We start from the raw sequence: 21,186 nt of genomic DNA, 5'->3' as shown, positions 1-21,186 counted from the left end.
CATAACGTAAGTTATGTGTTTTGTTGCCAATTCTATTTACACTCTGTAATAAGGCACTCTATTGGAATCTCTACTATACTGTAGGAGATTGAGCGTTTCTGAAGTCACTGGTAACATCTCATTAATAAGCCCTTTTTAAGAGAAAAGAATTATCTGTCCATCCACTTCAAAACAGGCCAAAAGCGCGTATACATTGAAACATGTTCTCCAGGCCTGGTTTCCAATGCGCTTCCATGGGTCTACTCTGAGTAGGACTATTTTCGTGTTTCTTTATATACATAACGTAAGTTTTGTGTTTTGTTGCCAATTCTAGTTAAACCCTTCAATAAAACGTTCCACAGGAGTCTTTACTATATATTGCATTAAACTCAGCGTTTTTGGTAACATATCACAAAAAGTCCTTTTTAAGAGTGACGCATGCCAATCTACTGATTTACATTGAAACCCGTTCTCACGGCCTGGTTTCCAATGCATTTCCATGGGTCTACTCTGAGTAGGACTATTTTCTTGTTTCTTTATATACATAACGTAAGTTTTGTGTTTTGTTGCCAATTCTATTTACACTCTGTAATAAAGCACTCTATTGGAATCTCTACTATACTGCAGGAGATTGAGCGTTTCTGAAGTCACTGGTAACATCTCATGAATAAGCCCTTTTTAAGAAAAAAGCATAATCTGTCCATCCCCATCAAAACAGGCCAATACGCGTATACATTGAAACATGTTCTCCAGGCCTGGTTTCCAATGCGTTTCCATGGGTCTACTCTGAGTAGGACTATTTTCGTGTTTCTTTATATACATAACGTAAGTTTTGTGTTTTGTTGCCAATTCTAGTTAAACCCTTCAATAAAACGTTCCACAGGAGTCTTTACTATATATTGCAGGAGTCTGAGTGTTTTTGGTAACATATCACAAAAAGTCCTTTTTAAGAGAAACGCATGCCACTCTACTGATTTACATTGAAACCAGTGCTCACGGCCTGGTTTCCAATGCATTTCCATGGGTCTACTCTGAGTAGGACTATTTTCGTGTTTCTTTATATACATAACGTAAGTTTTGTGCTTTGTTGCCAATTCTATTTACACTCTGTAATAAGGCACTCTACTGGAATCTCTACTATACTGCAGGAGATTGAGCGTTTCTGAAGTCACTGGAAACATCTCATTAATAAGCCCATTTTAAGAAAAAAGCAAGTCTTCACTTTACTACTATTGAAGTAGTCTGAGCGTTTTTGGTAACATATCACAAAAAGTCCTTTTTAAGAGAAACGCATGCCAATCTACTGATTTACATTGAAACCCGTTCTCACGGCCTGGTTTCCAATGCATTTCCATGGGTCTACTCTGAGTAGGACTATTATCTTGTTTCTTTATAAACATAACGTAAGTTTTGTGTTTTGTTGCCAATTCTATTTACACTCTGTAATAAGGCACTCTATTGGAATCTCTACTATACTGCAGGAGATTGAGCGTTTCTGAAGTCACTGGTAACATCTCATTAATAAGCCCTTTTTAAAAGAAAAGAATTATCTGTCCATCCACTTCAAAACAGGCCAAAAGCGCGTATACATTGAAACATGTTCTCCAGGCCTGGTTTCCAATGCGCTTCCATGGGTCTACTCTGAGTAGGACTATTTTCGTGTTTCTTTATATACATAACGTAAGTTTTGTGTTTTGTTGCCAATTCTAGTTAAACCCTTCAATAAAACGTTCCACAGGAGTCTTTACTATATATTGCAGGAGTCTGAGCGTTTTTGGTAACATATCACAAAAAGTCCTTTTTATGAGAAACTCATGCCAATCTACTGATTTACATTGAAACCCGTTCTCACGGCCTTGTTTCCAATGCATTTCCATGGGTCTACTCTGAGTAGGACTATTTTCGTGTTTCTTTATAAACATAATGTAAGTTTTGTGTTTTGTTGCCAATTCTATTTACACTCTGTAATAAGGCACTCTATTGGAATCTCTACTATACTGTAGGAGATTGAGCGTTTCTGAAGTCACTGGTAACATCTCATTAATAAGCCCTTTTTAAGAGAAAAGAATTATCTGTCCATCCACTTCAAAACAGGCCAAAAGCGCGTATACATTGAAACATGTTCTCCAGGCCTGGTTTCCAATGCGCTTCCATGGGTCTACTCTGAGTAGGACTATTTTCGTGTTTCTTTATATACATAACGTAAGTTTTGTGTTTTGTTGCCAATTCTAGTTAAACCCTTCAATAAAACGTTCCACAGGAGTCTTTACTATATATTGCATTAGACTGAGCGTTTTTGGTAACATATCACAAAAAGTCCTTTTTAAGAGAGACGCATGCCAATCTACTGATTTACATTGAAACCCGTTCTCACGGCCTGGTTTCCAATGCATTTCCATGGGTCTACTCTGAGTAGGACTATTTTCTTGTTTCTTTATATACATAACGTAAGTTTTGTGTTTTGTTGCCAATTCTATTTACACTCTGTAATAAAGCACTCTATTGGAATCTCTACTATACTGCAGGAGATTGAGCGTTTCTGTAGTCACTGGTAACATCTCATGAATAAGCCCTTTTTAAGAAAAAAGCATAATATGTCCATCCCCATCAAAACAGGCCAATACGCGTATACATTGAAACATGTTCTCCAGGCCTGGTTTCCAATGCGTTTCCATGGGTCTACTCTGAGTAGGACTATTTTCGTGTTTCTTTGTATACATAACGTAAGTTTTGTGTTTTGTTGCCAATTCTAGTTAAACCCTTCAATAAAACGTTCCACAGGAGTCTTTACTATATATTGCAGGAGTCTGAGTGTTTTTGGTAACATATCACAAAAAGTCCTTTTTAAGAGAAACGCATGCCACTCTACTGATTTACATTGAAACCAGTTCTCACGGCCTGGTTTCCAATGCATTTCCATGGGTCTACTCTGAGTAGGACTATTTTCGTGTTTCTTTATATACATAACGTAAGTTTTCTGTTTTGTTGCCAATTCTATTTACACTCTGTAATAAGGCACTCTACTGGAATCCCTACTATACTGCAGGAGATTGAGCGTTTCTGAAGTCACTGGAAACATCTCATTAATAAGCCCATTTTAAGAAAAAAGCAAGTCTTCACTTTACTACTATTGAAGTAGTCTGAGCGTTTTTGGTAACATATCACAAAAAGTCCTTTTTAAGAGAAACGCATGCCAATCTACTGATTTACATTGAAACCCGTTCTCACGGCCTGGTTTCCAATGCATTTCCATATGTCTACTCTGAGTAGGACTATTATCTTGTTTCTTTATAAACATAACGTAAGTTTTGTGTTTTGTTGCCAATTCTATTTACACACTGTAATAAGGCACTCTATTGGAATCTCTACTATACTGCAGGAGATTGAGCGTTTCTGAAGTCACTGGTAACATCTCATTAATAAGCCCTTTTTAAAAGAAAAGAATTATCTGTCCATCCACTTCAAAACAGGCCAAAAGCGCGTATACATTGAAACATGTTCTCCAGGCCTGGTTTCCAATGCGCTTCCATGGGTCTACTCTGAGTAGGACTATTTTCGTGTTTCTTTATATACATAACGTAAGTTTTGTGTTTTGTTGCCAATTCTAGTTAAACCCTTCAATAAAACGTTCCACAGGAGTCTTTACTATATATTGCATTAGACTGAGCGTTTTTGGTAACATATCACAAAAAGTCCTTTTTAAGAGAGACGCATGCCAATCTACTGATTTACATTGAAACCCGTTCTCACGGCCTGGTTTCCAATGCATTTCCATGGGTCTACTCTGAGTAGGACTATTTTCTTGTTTCTTTATATACATAACGTAAGTTTTGTGTTTTGTTGCCAATTCTATTTACACTCTGTAATAAAGCACTCTATTGGAATCTCTACTATACTGCAGGAGATTGAGCGTTTCTGATGTCACTGGTAACATCTCATGAATAAGCCCTTTTTAAGAAAAAAGCATAATCTGTCCATCCCCATCAAAACAGGCCAATACGCGTATACATTGAAACATGTTCTCCAGGCCTGGTTTCCAATGCGTTTCCATGGGTCTACTCTGAGTAGGACTATTTTCGTGTTTCTTTATATACATAACGTAAGTTTTGTGTTTTGTTGCCAATTCTAGTTAAACCCTTCAATAAAACGTTCCACAGGAGTCTTTACTATATATTGCAGGAGTCTGAGTGTTTTTGGTAACATATCACAAAAAGTCCTTTTTAAGAGAAACGCATGCCACTCTACTGATTTACATTGAAACCCGTTCTCACGGCCTGGTTTCCAATGCATTTCCATGGGTCTACTCTGAGTAGGACTATTTTCGTGTTTCTTTATATACATAACGTAAGTTTTGTGTTTTGTTGCCAATTCTATTTACACTCTGTAATAAGGCAATCTACTGGAATCTCTACTATACTGCAGGAGATTGAGCGTTTCTGAAGTCACTGGAAACATCTCATTAATAAGCCCATTTTAAGAAAAAAGCAAGTCTTCACTTTACTACTATTGAAGTAGTCTGAGCGTTTTTGGTAACATATCACAAAAAGTCCTTTTTAAGAGAAACGCATGCCAATCTACTGATTTACATTGAAACCCGTTCTCACGGCCTGGTTTCCAATGCATTTCCATGGGTCTACTCTGAGTAGGACTATTATCTTGTTTCTTTATAAACATACCGTAAGTTTTGTGTTTTGTTGCCAATTCTATTTACACTCTGTAATAAGGCACTCTATTGGAATCTCTACTATACTGCAGGAGATTGAGCGTTTCTGAAGTCACTGGTAACATCTCATTAATAAGCCCTTTTTAAGAGAAAAGAATTATCTGTCCATCCACTTCAAAACAGGCAAAAAGCGCGTATACATTGAAACATGTTCTCCAGGCCTGGTTTCCAATGCGCTTCCATGGGTCTACTCTGAGTAGGACTATTTTCGTGTTTCTTTATATACATAACGTAAGTTTTGTGTTTTGTTGCCAATTCTAGTTAAACCCTTCAATAAAACGTTCCACCGGAGTCTTTACTATATATTGCATTAGACTGAGCGTTTTTGGTAACATATCACAAAAAGTCCTTTTTAAGAGAGACGCATGCCAATCTACTGATTTACATTGAAACCCGTTCTCACGGCCTGGTTTCCAATGCATTTCCATTGGTCTACTCTGAGTAGGACTATTTTCTTGTTTCTTTATATACATAACGTAAGTTTTGTGTTTTGTTGCCAATTCTATTTACACTCTGTAATAAGGCACTCTATTGGAATCTCTACTATACTGTAGGAGATTGAGCGTTTCTGAAGTCACTGGTAACATCTCATGAATAAGCCCTTTTTAAGAGAAAAGCATTATCTGTCCATCCCCATCAAAATAGGCCATTACGCGTATACATTGAAACATGTTCTCCAGGCCTGGTTTCCAATGCGCTTCCATGGGTCTACTCTGAGTAGGACTATTTTCGTGTTTCTTTATATACATAACGTAAGTTTTGTGTTTTGTTGCCAATTCTAGTTAAACCCTTCAATAAAACGTTCCACAGGAGTCTTTACTATATATTGCAGGAGTCTGAGCGTTTTTGGTAACATATCACAAAAAGTCCTTTTTAAGAGAAACGCATGCCAATCTACTGATTTACATTGAAACCCGTTCTCACGGCCCGGTTTCCAATGCATTTCCATGGGTCTACTCTGAGTAGGACTATTTTCGTGTTTCTTTATATACATAACGTAAGTTTTGTGTTTTGTTGCCAATTCTATTTACACTCTGTAATAAGGCACTCTATTGGAATCTCTACTATACTGCAGGAGATTGAGCGTTTTTGAAGTCACTGGTATCATCTCATTAATAAGCCCTTTTTAAGAGAAAAGCATTATCTGTCCATCGCCATCAAAACAGGCCAATACGCGTATACATTGAAACATGTTCTCCAGGCCTGGTTTCCAATGCGTTTCCATGGGTCTACTCTGAGTAGGACTATTTTCCTGTTTCTTTATATACATAACGTAAGTTTTTTGTTTTGTTGCCAATTCTAGTTAAACCCTTCAGTAAAACGTTCCGCTTGAGTCTTTACTATATATTGCAGGAGTCTGAGCGTTTTTGGTAACATATCACAAAAAGTCCTTTTTAAGAGAAACGCACGCCACTCTACTGATTTACATTGAAACCCGTTCTCACGACCTGGTTTCCAATGCATTTCCATGGGTCTACTCTGAGTAGGACTATTTTCGTGTTTCTTTATAAACATCAGGAAAGTTTTTGTTTTGTTGCCAATTCTATTTACACTCTGTAATAAGGCACTCTATTGGAATCTCTACTATATTGCAGGAGATTGAGCGTTTCTGAAGTCACTGGTAACATCTCATTAATAAGCTCTTTTTAAGAAAAAAGCATAATCTGTCCATCCCCATCAAAACAGGCCAATACGCGTATACATTGAAACATGTTCTCCAGGCCTGGTTTCCAATGCGTATCCATGGGTCTACTCTGAGTAGGACTATTTTCGTGTTTCTTTATATACATAACGTAAGTTTTGTGTTTTGTTGCCAATTCTAGTTAAACCCTTCAATAAAACGTTCCACAGGAGTCTTTACTATATATTGCAGGAGTCTGAGTGTTTTTGGTAACATATCACAAAAAGTCCTTTTTAAGAGAAACGCATGCCACTCTACTGATTTACATTGAAACCAGTTCTCACGGCCTGGTTTCCAATGCATTTCCATGGGTCTACTCTGAGTAGGACTATTTTCGTGTTTCTTTATATACATAACGTAAGTTTTGTGTTTTGTTGCCAATTCTATTTAAACTCTGTAATAAGGCACTCTACTGGAATCTCTACTATACTGCAGGAGATTGAGCGTTTCTGAAGTCACTGGAAACATCTCATTAATAAGCCCATTTTAAGAAAAAAGCAAGTCTTCACTTTACTACTATTGAAGTAGTCTGAGCGTTTTTGGTAACATATCACAAAAAGTCCTTTTTAAGAGAAACGCATGCCAATCTACTGATTTACATTGAAACCCGTTCTCACGGCCTGGTTTCCAATGCATTTCCATGGGTCTACTCTGAGTAGGACTATTATCTTGTTTCTTTATAAACATAACGTAAGTTTTGTGTTTTGTTGCCAATTCTATTTACACTCTGTAATAAGGCACTCTATTGGAATCTCTACTATACTGCAGGAGATTGAGCGTTTCTGAAGTCACTGGTAACATCTCATGAATAAGCCCTTTTTAAGAAAAAAGCATAATCTGTCCATCCCCATCAAAACAGGCCAATACGCGTATACATTGAAACATGTTCTCCAGGCCTGGTTTCCAATGCGTTTCCATTGGTCTACTCTGAGTAGGACTATTTTCGTGTTTCTTTATATACATAACGTAAGTTTTGTGTTTTGTTGCCAATTCTAGTTAAACCCTTCAATAAAACGTTCCACAGGAGTCTTTACTATATATTGCAGGAGTCTGAGTGTTTTTGGTAACATATCACAAAAAGTCCTTTTTAAGAGAAACGCATGCCACTCTACTGATTTACATTGAAACCAGTACTCACGGCCTGGTTTCCAATGCATTTCCATGGGTCTACTCTGAGTAGGACTATTTTCGTGTTTCTTTATATACATAACGTAAGTTTTGTGTTTTGTTGCCAATTCTATTTACACTCTGTAATAAGGCACTCTACTGGAATCTCTACTATACTGCAGGAGATTGAGCGTTTCTGAAGTCACTGGAAACATCTCATTAATAAGCCCATTTTAAGAAAAAAGCAAGTCTTCACTTTACTACTATTGAAGTAGTCTGAGCGTTTTTGGTAACATATCACAAAAAGTCCTTTTTAAGAGAAACGCATGCCAATCTACTGATTTACATTGAAACCCGTTCTCACGGCCTGGTTTCCAATGCATTTCCATGGGTCTACTCTGAGTAGGACTATTATCTTGTTTCTTTATAAACATAACGTAAGTTCTGTGTTTTGTTGCCAATTCTATTTACACTCTGTAATAAGGCACTCTATTGGAATCTCTACTATACTGCAGGAGATTGAGCGTTTCTGAAGTCACTGGTAACATCTCATTAATAAGCCCTTTTTAAGAGAAAAGCATTATCTCTGCATCCCCATCAAAACAGGCCAAAAGCGCGTATACATTGAAACATGTTCTCCAGGCCTGGTTTCCAATGCGCTTCCATGGGTCTACTCTGAGTAGGACTATTTTCGTGTTTCTTTATATACATAACGTAAGTTTTGTGTTTTGTTGCCAATTCTAGTTAAACCCTTCAATAAAACGTTCCACAGGAGTCTTTACTATATATTGCAGGAGTCTGAGTGTTTTTGGTAACATATCACAAAAAGTCCTTTTTAAGAGAAACGCATGCCACTCTACTGATTTACATTGAAACCAGTTCTCACGGCCTGGTTTCCAATGCATTTCCATGGGTCTACTCTGAGTAGGACTATTTTCGTGTTTCTTTATATACATAACGTAAGTTTTGTGTTTTGTTGCCAATTCTATTTACACTCTGTAATAAGGCACTCTACTGGAATCTCTACTATACTGCAGGAGATTGAGCGTTTCTGAAGTCACTGGAAACATCTCATTAATAAGCCCATTTTAAGAAAAAAGCAAGTCTTCACTTTACTACTATTGAAGTAGTCTGAGCGTTTTTGGTAACATATCACAAAAAGTCCTTTTTAAGAGAAACTCATGCCAATCTACTGATGTACATTGAAACCCGTTCTCACGGCCTTGTTTCCAATGCATTTCAATGGGTCTACTCTGAGTAGGACTATTTTCGTGTTTCTTTATAAACATAACGTAAGTTTTGTGTTTTGTTGCCAATTCTATTTACACTCTGTAATAAGGCACTCTATTGGAATCTCTACTATACTGCAGGAGATTGAGCGTTTTTGAAGTCACTGGTATCATCTCATTAATAAGCCCTTTTTAAGAGAAAAGCATTATCTGTCCATCCCCATCAAAACAGGCCAATACGCGTATACATTGAAACATGTTCTCCAGGCCTGGTTTCCAATGCGTTTCCATTGGTCTACTCTGAGTAGGACTATTTTCGTGTTTCTTTATATACATAACGTAAGTTTTGTGTTTTGTTGCCAATTCTAGTTAAACCCTTCAATAAAACGTTCCACAGGAGTCTTTACTATATATTGCAGGAGTCTGAGTGTTTTTGGTAACATATCACAAAAAGTCCTTTTTAAGAGAAACGCATGCCACTCTACTGATTTACATTGAAACCAGTACTCACGGCCTGGTTTCCAATGCATTTCCATGGGTCTACTCTGAGTAGGACTATTTTCGTGTTTCTTTATATACATAACGTAAGTTTTGTGTTTTGTTGCCAATTCTATTTTCACTCTGTAATAAGGCACTCTACTGGAATCTCTACTATACTGCAGGAGATTGAGCGTTTCTGAAGTCACTGGAAACATCTCATTAATAAGCCCATTTTAAGAAAAAAGCAAGTCTTCACTTTACTACTATTGAAGTAGTCTGAGCGTTTTTGGTAACATATCACAAAAAGTCCTTTTTAAGAGAAACGCATGCCAATCTACTGATTTACATTGAAACCCGTTCTCACGGCCTGGTTTCCAATGCATTTCCATGGGTCTACTCTGAGTAGGACTATTATCTTGTTTCTTTATAAACATAACGTAAGTTCTGTGTTTTGTTGCCAATTCTATTTACACTCTGTAATAAGGCACTCTATTGGAATCTCTACTATACTGCAGGAGATTGAGCTTTTCTGAAGTCACTGGTAACATCTCATTAATAAGCCCTTTTTAAGAGAAAAGCATTATCTCTGCATCCCCATCAAAACAGGCCAAAAGCGCGAATACATTGAAACATGTTCTCCAGGCCTGGTTTCCAATGCGCTTCCATGGGTCTACTCTGAGTAGGACTATTTTCGTGTTTCTTTATATACATAACGTAAGTTTTGTGTTTTGTTGCCAATTCTAGTTAAACCCTTCAATAAAACGTTCCACAGGAGTCTTTACTATATATTGCAGGAGTCTGAGTGTTTTTGGTAACATATCACAAAAAGTCCTTTTTAAGAGAAACGCATGCCACTCTACTGATTTACATTGAAACCAGTTCTCACGGCCTGGTTTCCAATGCATTTCCATGGGTCTACTCTGAGTAGGACTATTTTCGTGTTTCTTTATATACATAACGTAAGTTTTGTGTTTTGTTGCCAATTCTATTTACACTCTGTAATAAGGCACTCTACTGGAATCTCTACTATACTGCAGGAGATTGAGCGTTTCTGAAGTCACTGGAAACATCTCATTAATAAGCCCATTTTAAGAAAAAAGCAAGTCTTCACTTTACTACTATTGAAGTAGTCTGAGCGTTTTTGGTAACATATCACAAAAAGTCCTTTTTAAGAGAAACGCATGCCAATCTACTGATTTACATTGAACCCCTTCTCACGGCCTGGTTTCCAATGCATTTCCATGGGTCTACTCTGAGTAGGACTATTTTCTTGTTTCTTTATACACATAAAGTAACTTTTGTTTTTTGTTGCCAATTCTATTTACACTCTGTATAAGGCACTCTATTGGAATCTCTACTATACTGCAGGAGATTGAGCGTTTCTGAAGTCACTGGTAACATCTCATTAATAAGCCCTTTTTAAGAGAAAAGCATTATCTGTCCATCCCCATCAAAATAGGCCATTACGCGTATACATTGAAACATGTTCTCCAGGCCTGGTTTCCAATGCGCTTCCATGGGTCTACTCTGAGTAGGACTATTTTCGTGTTTCTTTATATACATAACGTAAGTTTTGTGTTTTGTTGCCAATTCTAGTTAAACCCTTCAATAAAACGTTCCACAGGAGTCTTTACTATATATTGCAGGAGTCTGAGCGTTTTTGGTAACATATCACAAAAAGTCCTTTTTATGAGAAACTCATGCCAATCTACTGATGTACATTGAAACCCGTTCTCACGGCCTTGTTTCCAATGCATTTCAATGGGTCTACTCTGAGTAGGACTATTTTCGTGTTTCTTTATAAACATAACGTAAGTTTTGTGTTTTGTTGCCAATTCTATTTACACTCTGTAATAAGGCACTCTATTGGAATCTCTACTATACTGCAGGAGATTGAGCGTTTTTGAAGTCACTGGTATCATCTCATTAATAAGCCCTTTTTAAGAGAAAAGCATTATCTCTGCATCCCCATCAAAACAGGCCAAAAGCGAGTATACATTGAAACATGTTCTCCAGGCCTGGTTTCCAATGCGCTTCCATGGGTCTACTCTGAGTTGGACTATTTTCGTGTTTCTTTATATACATAACGTAAGTTTTGTGTTTTGTTGCCAATTCTAGTTAAACCCTTCAATAAAACGTTCCACAGGAGTCTCTACTATATATTGCAGGAGTCTGAGTGTTTTTGGTAACATATCACAAAAAGTCCTTTTTAAGAGAAACGCATGCCACTCTACTGATTTACATTGAAACCCGTTCTCACGGCCTGGTTTCCAATGCATTTCCAAGGGTCTACTCTGAGTAGGACTATTTTCGTGTTTCTTTATATACATAACGTAAGTTTTGTGTTTTGTTGCCAATTCTATTTACACTCTGTAATAAGGCAATCTACTGGAATCTCTACTATACTGCAGGAGATTGAGCGTTTCTGAAGTCACTGGAAACATCTCATTAATAAGCCCATTTTAAGAAAAAAGCAAGTCTTCACTTTACTACTATTGAAGTAGTCTGAGCGTTTTTGGTAACATATCACAAAAAGTCCTTTTTAAGAGAAACGCATGCCAATCTACTGATTTACATTGAAACCCGTTCTCACGGCCTGGTTTCCAATGCATTTCCATGGGTCTACTCTGAGTAGGACTATTATCTTGTTTCTTTATAAACATAATGTAAGTTTTGTGTTTTGTTGCCAATTCTATTTACACTCTGTAATAAGGCACTCTATTGGAATCTCTACTATACTGCAGGAGATTGAGCGTTTCTGAAGTCACTGGTAACATCTCATTAATAAGCCCTTTTTAAGAGAAAAGAATTATCTGTCCATCCACTTCAAAACAGGCCAAAAGCGCGTATACATTGAAACATGTTCTCCAGGCCTGGTTTCCAATGCGCTTCCATGGGTCTACTCTGAGTAGGACTATTTTCGTGGTTCTTTATATACATAACGTAAGTTTTGTGTTTTGTTGCCAATTCTAGTTAAACCCTTCAATAAAACGTTCCACAGGAGTCTTTAGTATATATTGCATTAGACTGAGCGTTTTTGGTAACATATCACAAAAAGTCCTTTTTAAGAGAGACGCATGCCAATCTACTGATTTACATTGAAACCCGTTCTCACGGCCTGGTTTCCAATGCATTTCCATTGGTCTACTCTGAGTAGGACTATTTTCTTGTTTCTTTATATACATAACGTAAGTTTTGTGTTTTGTTGCCAATTCTATTTACACTCTGTAATAAAGCACTCTATTGGAATCTCTACTATACTGCAGGAGATTGAGCGTTTCTGAAGTCACTGGAAACATCTCATTAATAAGCCCATTTTAAGAAAAAAGCAAGTCTTCACTTTACTACTATTGAAGTAGTCTGAGCGTTTTTGGTAACATATCACAAAAAGTCCTTTTTAAGAGAAACGCATGCCAATCTACTGATTTACATTGAAACCCGTTCTCACGGCCTGGTTTCCAATGCATTTCCATGGGTCTACTCTGAGTAGGACTATTTTCGTGTTTCTTTATATACATAACGTAAGTTTTGTGTTTTGTTGCCAATTCTAGTTAAACCCTTCAATAAAACGTTCCACAGGAGTCTTTACTATATATTGCAGGAGTCTGATCGTTTTTGGTAACATATCACAAAAAGTCCTTTTTATGAGAAACTCATGCCAATCTACTGATTTACATTGAAACCCGTTCTCACGGCCTTGTTTCCAATGCATTTCCATGGGTCTACTCTGAGTAGGACTATTTTCGTGTTTCTTTATAAACATAACGTAAGTTTTGTGTTTTGTTGCCAATTCTATTTACACTCTGTAATAAGGCACTCTATTGGAATCTCTACTATACTGTAGGAGATTGAGCGTTTCTGAAGTCACTGGTAACATCTCATTAATAAGCCCTTTTTAAGAGAAAAGAATTATCTGTCCATCCACTTCAAAACAGGCCAAAAGCGCGTATACATTGAAACATGTTCTCCAGGCCTGGTTTCCAATGCGCTTCCATGGGTCTACTCTGAGTAGGACTATTTTCGTGTTTCTTTATATACATAACGTAAGTTTTGTGTTTTGTTGCCAATTCTAGTTAAACCCTTCAATAAAACGTTCCACAGGAGTCTTTACTATATATTGCATTAGACTGAGCGTTTTTGGTAACATATCACAAAAAGTCCTTTTTAAGAGAGACGCATGCCAATCTACTGATTTACATTGAAACCCGTTCTCACGGCCTGGTTTCCAATGCATTTCCATGGGTCTACTCTGAGTAGGACTATTTTCTTGTTTCTTTATATACATAACGTAAGTTTTGTGTTTTGTTGCCAATTCTATTTACACTCTGTAATAAAGCACTCTATTGGAATCTCTACTATACTGCAGGAGATTGAGCGTTTCTGTAGTCACTGGTAACATCTCATGAATAAGCCCTTTTTAAGAAAAAAGCATAATATGTCCATCCCCATCAAAACAGGCCAATACGCGTATACATTGAAACATGTTCTCCAGGCCTGGTTTCCAATGCGTTTCCATGGGTCTACTCTGAGTAGGACTATTTTCGTGTTTCTTTGTATACATAACGTAAGTTTTGTGTTTTGTTGCCAATTCTAGTTACACCCTTCAATAAAACGTTCCACAGGAGTCTTTACTATATATTTCAGGAGTCTGAGCGTTTTTGGTAACATATCACAAAAAGTCCTTTTTAAGAGAAACGCATGCCACTCTACTGATTTACATTGAAACCAGTTCTCACGGCCTGGTTTCCAATGCATTTCCATGGGTCTACTCTGAGTAGGACTATTTTCGTGTTTCTTTATATACATAACGTAAGTTTTCTGTTTTGTTGCCAATTCTATTTACACTCTGTAATAGGGCACTCTATTGGAATCTCTACTATACTGTAGGAGATTGAGCGTTTCTGAAGTCACTGGTAACATCTCATTAATAAGCCCTTTTTAAGAGAAAAGCATTATCTGTCCATCCCCATCAAAACAGGCCAATACGCGTATACATTGAAACATGTTCTCCAGGCCTTGTTTCCAATGCGCTTCCAATGTTCTACTCTGAGTAGGACTATTTTCGTATTTCTTTAAATACATAACGTAAGTTTTGTGTTTTGTTGCCAATTCTAGTTAAACCCTTCAATTAAAAGATCCACAGGAATCTTTACTATATATTGCAGGAGTCTGAGCGTTTTTGGTAACATATCACAAAAAGTCCTTTTTAAGAGAAACGCATGCCAATCTACTGATTTACATTGAAACCCGTTCTCACGGCCTGGTTTCCAATGCATTTCCATGGGTCTACTCTGAGTAGGACTATTTTCGTGTTTCTTTATATACATAACGTAAGTTTTGTGTTTTGTTGCCAATTCTATTTTCACTCTGTAATAAGGCACTCTACTGGAATCTCTACTATACTGCAGGAGATTGAGCGTTTCTGAAGTCACTGGAAACATCTCATTAATAAGCCCATTTTAAGAAAAAAGCAAGTCTTCACTTTACTACTATTGAAGTAGTCTGAGCGTTTTTGGTAACATATCACAAAAAGTCCTTTTTAAGAGAAACGCATGCCAATCTACTGATTTACATTGAACCCCTTCTCACGGCCTGGTTTCCAATGCATTTCCATGGGTCTACTCTGAGTAGGACTATTTTCTTGTTTCTTTATACACATAAAGTAACTTTTGTTTTTTGTTGCCAATTCTATTTACACTCTGTATAAGGCACTCTATTGGAATCTCTACTATACTGCAGGAGATTGAGCGTTTCTGAAGTCACTGGTAACATCTCATTAATAAGCCCTTTTTAAGAGAAAAGCATTATCTGTCCATCCCCATCAAAATAGGCCATTACGCGTATACATTGAAACATTTCTCCAGGCCTGGTTTCCAATGCGCTTCCATGGGTCTACTCTGAGTAGGACTATTTTCGTGTTTCTTTATATACATAACGTAAGTTTTGTGTTTTGTTGCCAATTCTAGTTAAACCCTTCAATAAAACGTTCCACAGGAGTCTTTACTATATATTGCAGGAGTCTGAGCGTTTTTGGTAACATATCACAAAAAGTCCTTTTTAAGAGAAACGCATGCCAATCTACTGATTTACATTGAAACCCGTTCTCACGGCCTGGTTTCCAATGCATTTCCATGGGTCTACTCTGAGTAGGACTATTATCTTGTTTCTTTATAAACATAACGTAAGTTCTGTGTTTTGTTGCCAATTCTATTTACACTCTGTAATAAGGCACTCTATTGGAATCTCTACTATACTGCAGGAGATTGAGCGTTTCTGAAGTCACTGGTAACATCTCATTAATAAGCCCTTTTTAAGAGAAAAGCATTATCTCTGCATCCCCATCAAAACAGGCCAAAAGCGCGTATACATTGAAACATGTTCTCCAGGCCTGGTTTCCAATGCGCTTCCATGGGTCTACTCTGAGTAGGACTATTTTCCTGTTTCTTTATATACATAACGTAAGTTTTGTGTTTTGTTGCCAATTCTAGTTAAACCCTTCAATAAAACGTTCCACAGGAGTCTTTACTATATATTGCAGGAGTCTGAGTGTTTTTGGTAACATATCACAAAAAGTCCTTTTTAAGAGAAACGCATGCCACTCTACTGATTTACATTGAAACCAGTTCTCACGGCCTGGTTTCCAATGCATTTCCATGGGTCTACTCTGAGTAGGACTATTTTCGTGTTTCTTTATATACATAACGTAAGTTTTGTGTTTTGTTGCCAATTCTATTTACACTCTGTAATAAGGCACTCTACTGGAATCTCTACTATACTGCAGGAGATTGAGCGTTTCTGAAGTCACTGGAAACATCTCATTAATAAGCCCATTTTAAGAAAAAAGCAAGTCTTCACTTTACTACTATTGAAGTAGTCTGAGCGTTTTTGGTAACATATCACAAAAAGTCCTTTTTAAGAGAAACGCATGCCAATCTACTGATTTACATTGAACCCCTTCTCACGGCCTGGTTTCCAATGCATTTCCATGGGTCTACTCTGAGTAGGACTATTTTCTTGTTTCTTTATACACATAAAGTAACTTTTGTTTTTTGTTGCCAATTCTATTTACACTCTGTATAAGGCACTCTATTGGAATCTCTACTATACTGCAGGAGATTGAGCGTTTCTGAAGTCACTGGTAACATCTCATTAATAAGCCCTTTTTAAGAGAAAAGCATTATCTGTCCATCCCCTTCAAAATAGGCCATTACGCGTATACATTGAAACATGTTCTCCAGGCCTGGTTTCCAATGCGCTTCCATGGGTCTACTCTGAGTAGGACTATTTTCGTGTTTCTTTATATACATAATGTAAGTTTTGTGTTTTGTTGCCAATTCTAGTTAAACCCTTCAATAAAACGTTCCACAGGAGTCTTTACTATATATTGCAGGAGTCTGAGCGTTTTTGGTAACATATCACAAAAAGTCCTTTTTATGAGAAACCCATGCCAATCTACTGATGTACATTGAAACCCGTTCTCACGGCCTTGTTTCCAATGCATTTCAATGGGTCTACTCTGAGTAGGACTATTTTCGTGTTTCTTTATAAACATAACGTAAGTTTTGTGTTTTGTTGCCAATTCTATTTACACTCTGTAATAAGGCACTCTATTGGAATCTCTACTATACTGCAGGAGATTGAGCGTTTTGAAGTCACTGGTATCATCTCATTAATAAGCCCTTTTTAAGAGAAAAGCATTACCTGTCCATCCCCATCAAAACAGGCCAATACGCGTATACATTGAAACATGTTCTCCAGGCCTGGTTTCCAATGCGTTTACATGGGTCTACACTGAGTAGGACTATTTTCCTGTTTCTTTATATACATAACGTAAGTTTTTTGTTTTGTTGCCAATTCTAGTTAAACCCTTCAGTAAAACGTTCCGCTTGAGTCTTTACTATATATTGCAGGAGTCGGAGCGTTTTTGGTAACATATCACAAAAAGTCCTTTTTAAGAGAAACGCACGCCACTCTACTGATTTACATTGAAACCCGTTCTCACGGCCTGGTTTCCAATGCATTTCCATGGGTCTACTCTGAGTAGGACTATTTTCGTGTTTCTTTATATACATAAAGTAAGTTTTGTGTTTTGTTGCCAATTCTATTTACACTCTGTAATAAGGCACTCTATTGGAATCTCTACTATACTGCAGGAGATTGAGCGTTTCTGAAGTCACTGGTAACATCTCATTAATAAGCTCTTTTTAAGAAAAAAGCATAATCTGTCCATCCCCATCAAAACAGGCCAATACGCGTATACATTGAAACATGTTCTCCAGGCCTGGTTTCCAATGCGTATCCATGGGTCTACTCTGAGTAGGACTATTTTCGTGTTTCTTTATATACATAACGTAAGTTTTGTGTTTTGTTGCCAATTCTAGTTAAACCCTTCAATAAAACGTTCCACAGGAGTCTTTACTATATATTGCAGGAGTCTGAGCGTTTTTGGTAACATATCACAAAAAGTCCTTTTTAAGAGAAACGCATGCCAATCTACTGATTTACATTGAAACCCGTTCTCACGGCCTGGTTTCCAATGCATTTCCATGGGTCTACTCTGAGTAGGACTATTTTCGTGTTTCTTTATATACATAACGTAAGTTTTGTGTTTTGTTGCCAATTCTATTTACACTCTGTAATAAAGCACTCTATTGGAATCTCTACTATACTGCAGGAGATTGAGCGTTTCTGAAGTCACTGGTAACATCTCATGAATAAGCCCTTTTTAAGAAAAAAGCATAATCTGTCCATCCCCATCAAAACAGGCCAATACATTGAAACATGTTCTCCAGGTCTGGTTTCCAATGCGTTTCCCTGGGTCTACTCTGAGTAGGACTATTTTCGTGTTTCTTTATATACATAACGTAAGTTTTGTGTTTTGTTGCCAATTCTATTCACACTCTGTAATAAGGCACTCTACTGGAATCTCTACTATACTGCAGGAGATTGAGCGTTTCTGAAGTCACTGGAAACATCTCATTAATAAGCCCTTTTTAAGAAAAAAGCAAGTTTCACTTTACTACTATTGAAGTAGACTGAGCGTTTTTGGTAACATATCACAAAAAGTCCTTTTTAAGAGAAACGCATGCCAATCTACTGATTTACATTGAACCCCTTCTCACGGCCTGGTTTCCAATGCATTTCCATGGGTCTACTCTGAGTAGGACTATTTTCTTGTTTCTTTATACACATAAAGTAAGTTTTGTGTTTTGTTGCCAATTCTATTTACACTCTGTAATAAGGCACTGTATTGGAATCTCTACTATACTGCAGGAGATTGAGCGTTTCTGAAGTCACTGGAAACATCTCATTAATAAGCCCATTTTAAGAAAAAAGCAAGTCTTCACTTTACTACTATTGAAGTAGTCTGAGCGTTTTTGGTAACATATCACAAAAAGTCCTTTTTAAGAGAAACGCATGCCAATCTACTGATTTACATTGAACCCCTTCTCACGGCCTGGTTTCCAATGCATTTCCATGGGTCTACTCTGAGTAGGACTATTTTCTTGTTTCTTTATACACATAAAGTAACTTTTGTTTTTTGTTGCCAATTCTATTTACACTCTGTATAAGGCACTCTATTGGAATCTCTACTATACTGCAGGAGATTGAGCGTTTCTGAAGTCACTGGTAACATCTCATTAATAAGCCCTTTTTAAGAGAAAAGCATTATCTGTCCATCCCCTTCAAAATAGGCCATTACGCGTATACATTGAAACATGTTCTCCAGGCCTGGTTTCCAATGCGCTTCCATGGGTCTACTCTGAGTAGGACTATTTTCGTGTTTCTTTATATACATAATGTAAGTTTTGTGTTTTGTTGCCAATTCTAGTTAAACCCTTCAATAAAACGTTCCACAGGAGTCTTTACTATATATTGCAGGAGTCTGAGCGTTTTTGGTAACATATCACAAAAAGTCCTTTTTATGAGAAACCCATGCCAATCTACTGATGTACATTGAAACCCGTTCTCACGGCCTTGTTTCCAATGCATTTCAATGGGTCTACTCTGAGTAGGACTATTTTCGTGTTTCTTTATAAACATAACGTAAGTTTTGTGTTTTGTTGCCAATTCTATTTACACTCTGTAATAAGGCACTCTATTGGAATCTCTACTATACTGCAGGAGATTGAGCGTTTTGAAGTCACTGGTATCATCTCATTAATAAGCCCTTTTTAAGAGAAAAGCATTACCTGTCCATCCCCATCAAAACAGGCCAATACGCGTATACATTGAAACATGTTCTCCAGGCCTGGTTTCCAATGCGTTTACATGGGTCTACACTGAGTAGGACTATTTTCCTGTTTCTTTATATACATAACGTAAGTTTTTTGTTTTGTTGCCAATTCTAGTTAAACCCTTCAGTAAAACGTTCCGCTTGAGTCTTTACTATATATTGCAGGAGTCTGAGCGTTTTTGGTAACATATCACAAAAAGTCCTTTTTAAGAGAAACGCACGCCACTCTACTGATTTACATTGAAACCCGTTCTCAAGGCCTGGTTTCCAATGCATTTCCATGGGTCTACTCTGAGTAGGACTATTTTCGTGTTTCTTTATATACATAAAGTAAGTTTTGTGTTTTGTTGCCAATTCTATTTACACTCTGTAATAAGGCACTCTATTGGAATCTCTACTATACTGCAGGAGATTGAGCGTTTCTGAAGTCACTGGTAACATCTCATTAATAAGCTCTTTTTAAGAAAAAAGCATAATCTGTCCATCCCCATCAAAACAGGCCAATACGCGTATACATTGAAACATGTTCTCCAGGCCTGGTTTCCAATGCGTATCCATGGGTCTACTCTGAGTAGGACTATTTTCGTGTTTCTTTATATACATAACGTAAGTTTTGTGTTTTGTTGCCAATTCTAGTTAAACCCTTCAATAAAACGTTCCACAGGAGTCTTTACTATATATTGCAGGAGTCTGAGCGTTTTTGGTAACATATCACAAAAAGTCCTTTTTAAGAGAAACGCATGCCAATCTACTGATTTACATTGAAACCCGTTCTCACGGCCTGGTTTCCAATGCATTTCCATGGGTCTACTCTGAGTAGGACTATTTTCGTGTTTCTTTATATACATAACGTAAGTTTTGTGTTTTGTTGCCAATTCTATTTACACTCTGTAATAAAGCACTCTATTGGAATCTCTACTATACTGCAGGAGATTGAGCGTTTCTGAAGTCACTGGTAACATCTCATGAATAAGCCCTTTTTAAGAAAAAAGCATAATCTGTCCATCCCCATCAAAACAGGCCAATACATTGAAACATGTTCTCCAGGTCTGGTTTCCAATGCGTTTCCCTGGGTCTACTCTGAGTAGGACTATTTTCGTGTTTCTTTATATACATAACGTAAGTTTTGTGTTTTGTTGCCAATTCTATTCACACTCTGTAATAAGGCACTCTACTGGAATCTCTACTATACTGCAGGAGATTGAGCGTTTCTGAAGTCACTGGAAACATCTCATTAATAAGCCCTTTTTAAGAAAAAAGCAAGTTTCACTTTACTACTATTGAAGTAGACTGAGCGTTTTTGGTAACATATCACAAAAAGTCCTTTTTAAGAGAAACGCATGCCAATCTACTGATTTACATTGAACCCCTTCTCACGGCCTGGTTTCCAATGCATTTCCATGGGTCTACTCTGAGTAGGACTATTTTCTTGTTTCTTTATACACATAAAGTAAGTTTTGTGTTTTGTTGCCAATTCTATTTACACTCTGTAATAAGGCACTGTATTGGAATCTCTACTATACTGCAGGAGATTGAGCGTTTCTGAAGTCACTGGTAACATCTCATTAATAAGCCCTTTTTAAGAGAAAAGCATTATCTGTCCATCCCCATCAAAATAGGCCATTACGCGTATACATTGAAACATGTTCTCCAGGCCTGGTTTCCAATGCGCTTCCATGGGTCTACTCTGAGTAGGACTATTTTCGTGTTTCTTTATATACATAACGTAAGTTTTGTGTTTTGTTGCCAA

The sequence above is a fragment of the Elgaria multicarinata genome, chromosome 4, assembly GCF_023053635.1.
Source record: "Elgaria multicarinata webbii isolate HBS135686 ecotype San Diego chromosome 4, rElgMul1.1.pri, whole genome shotgun sequence".
Taxonomy (NCBI): domain Eukaryota; kingdom Metazoa; phylum Chordata; class Lepidosauria; order Squamata; family Anguidae; genus Elgaria; species Elgaria multicarinata.
Note: the sequence above shows the minus strand (reverse complement) of the source record.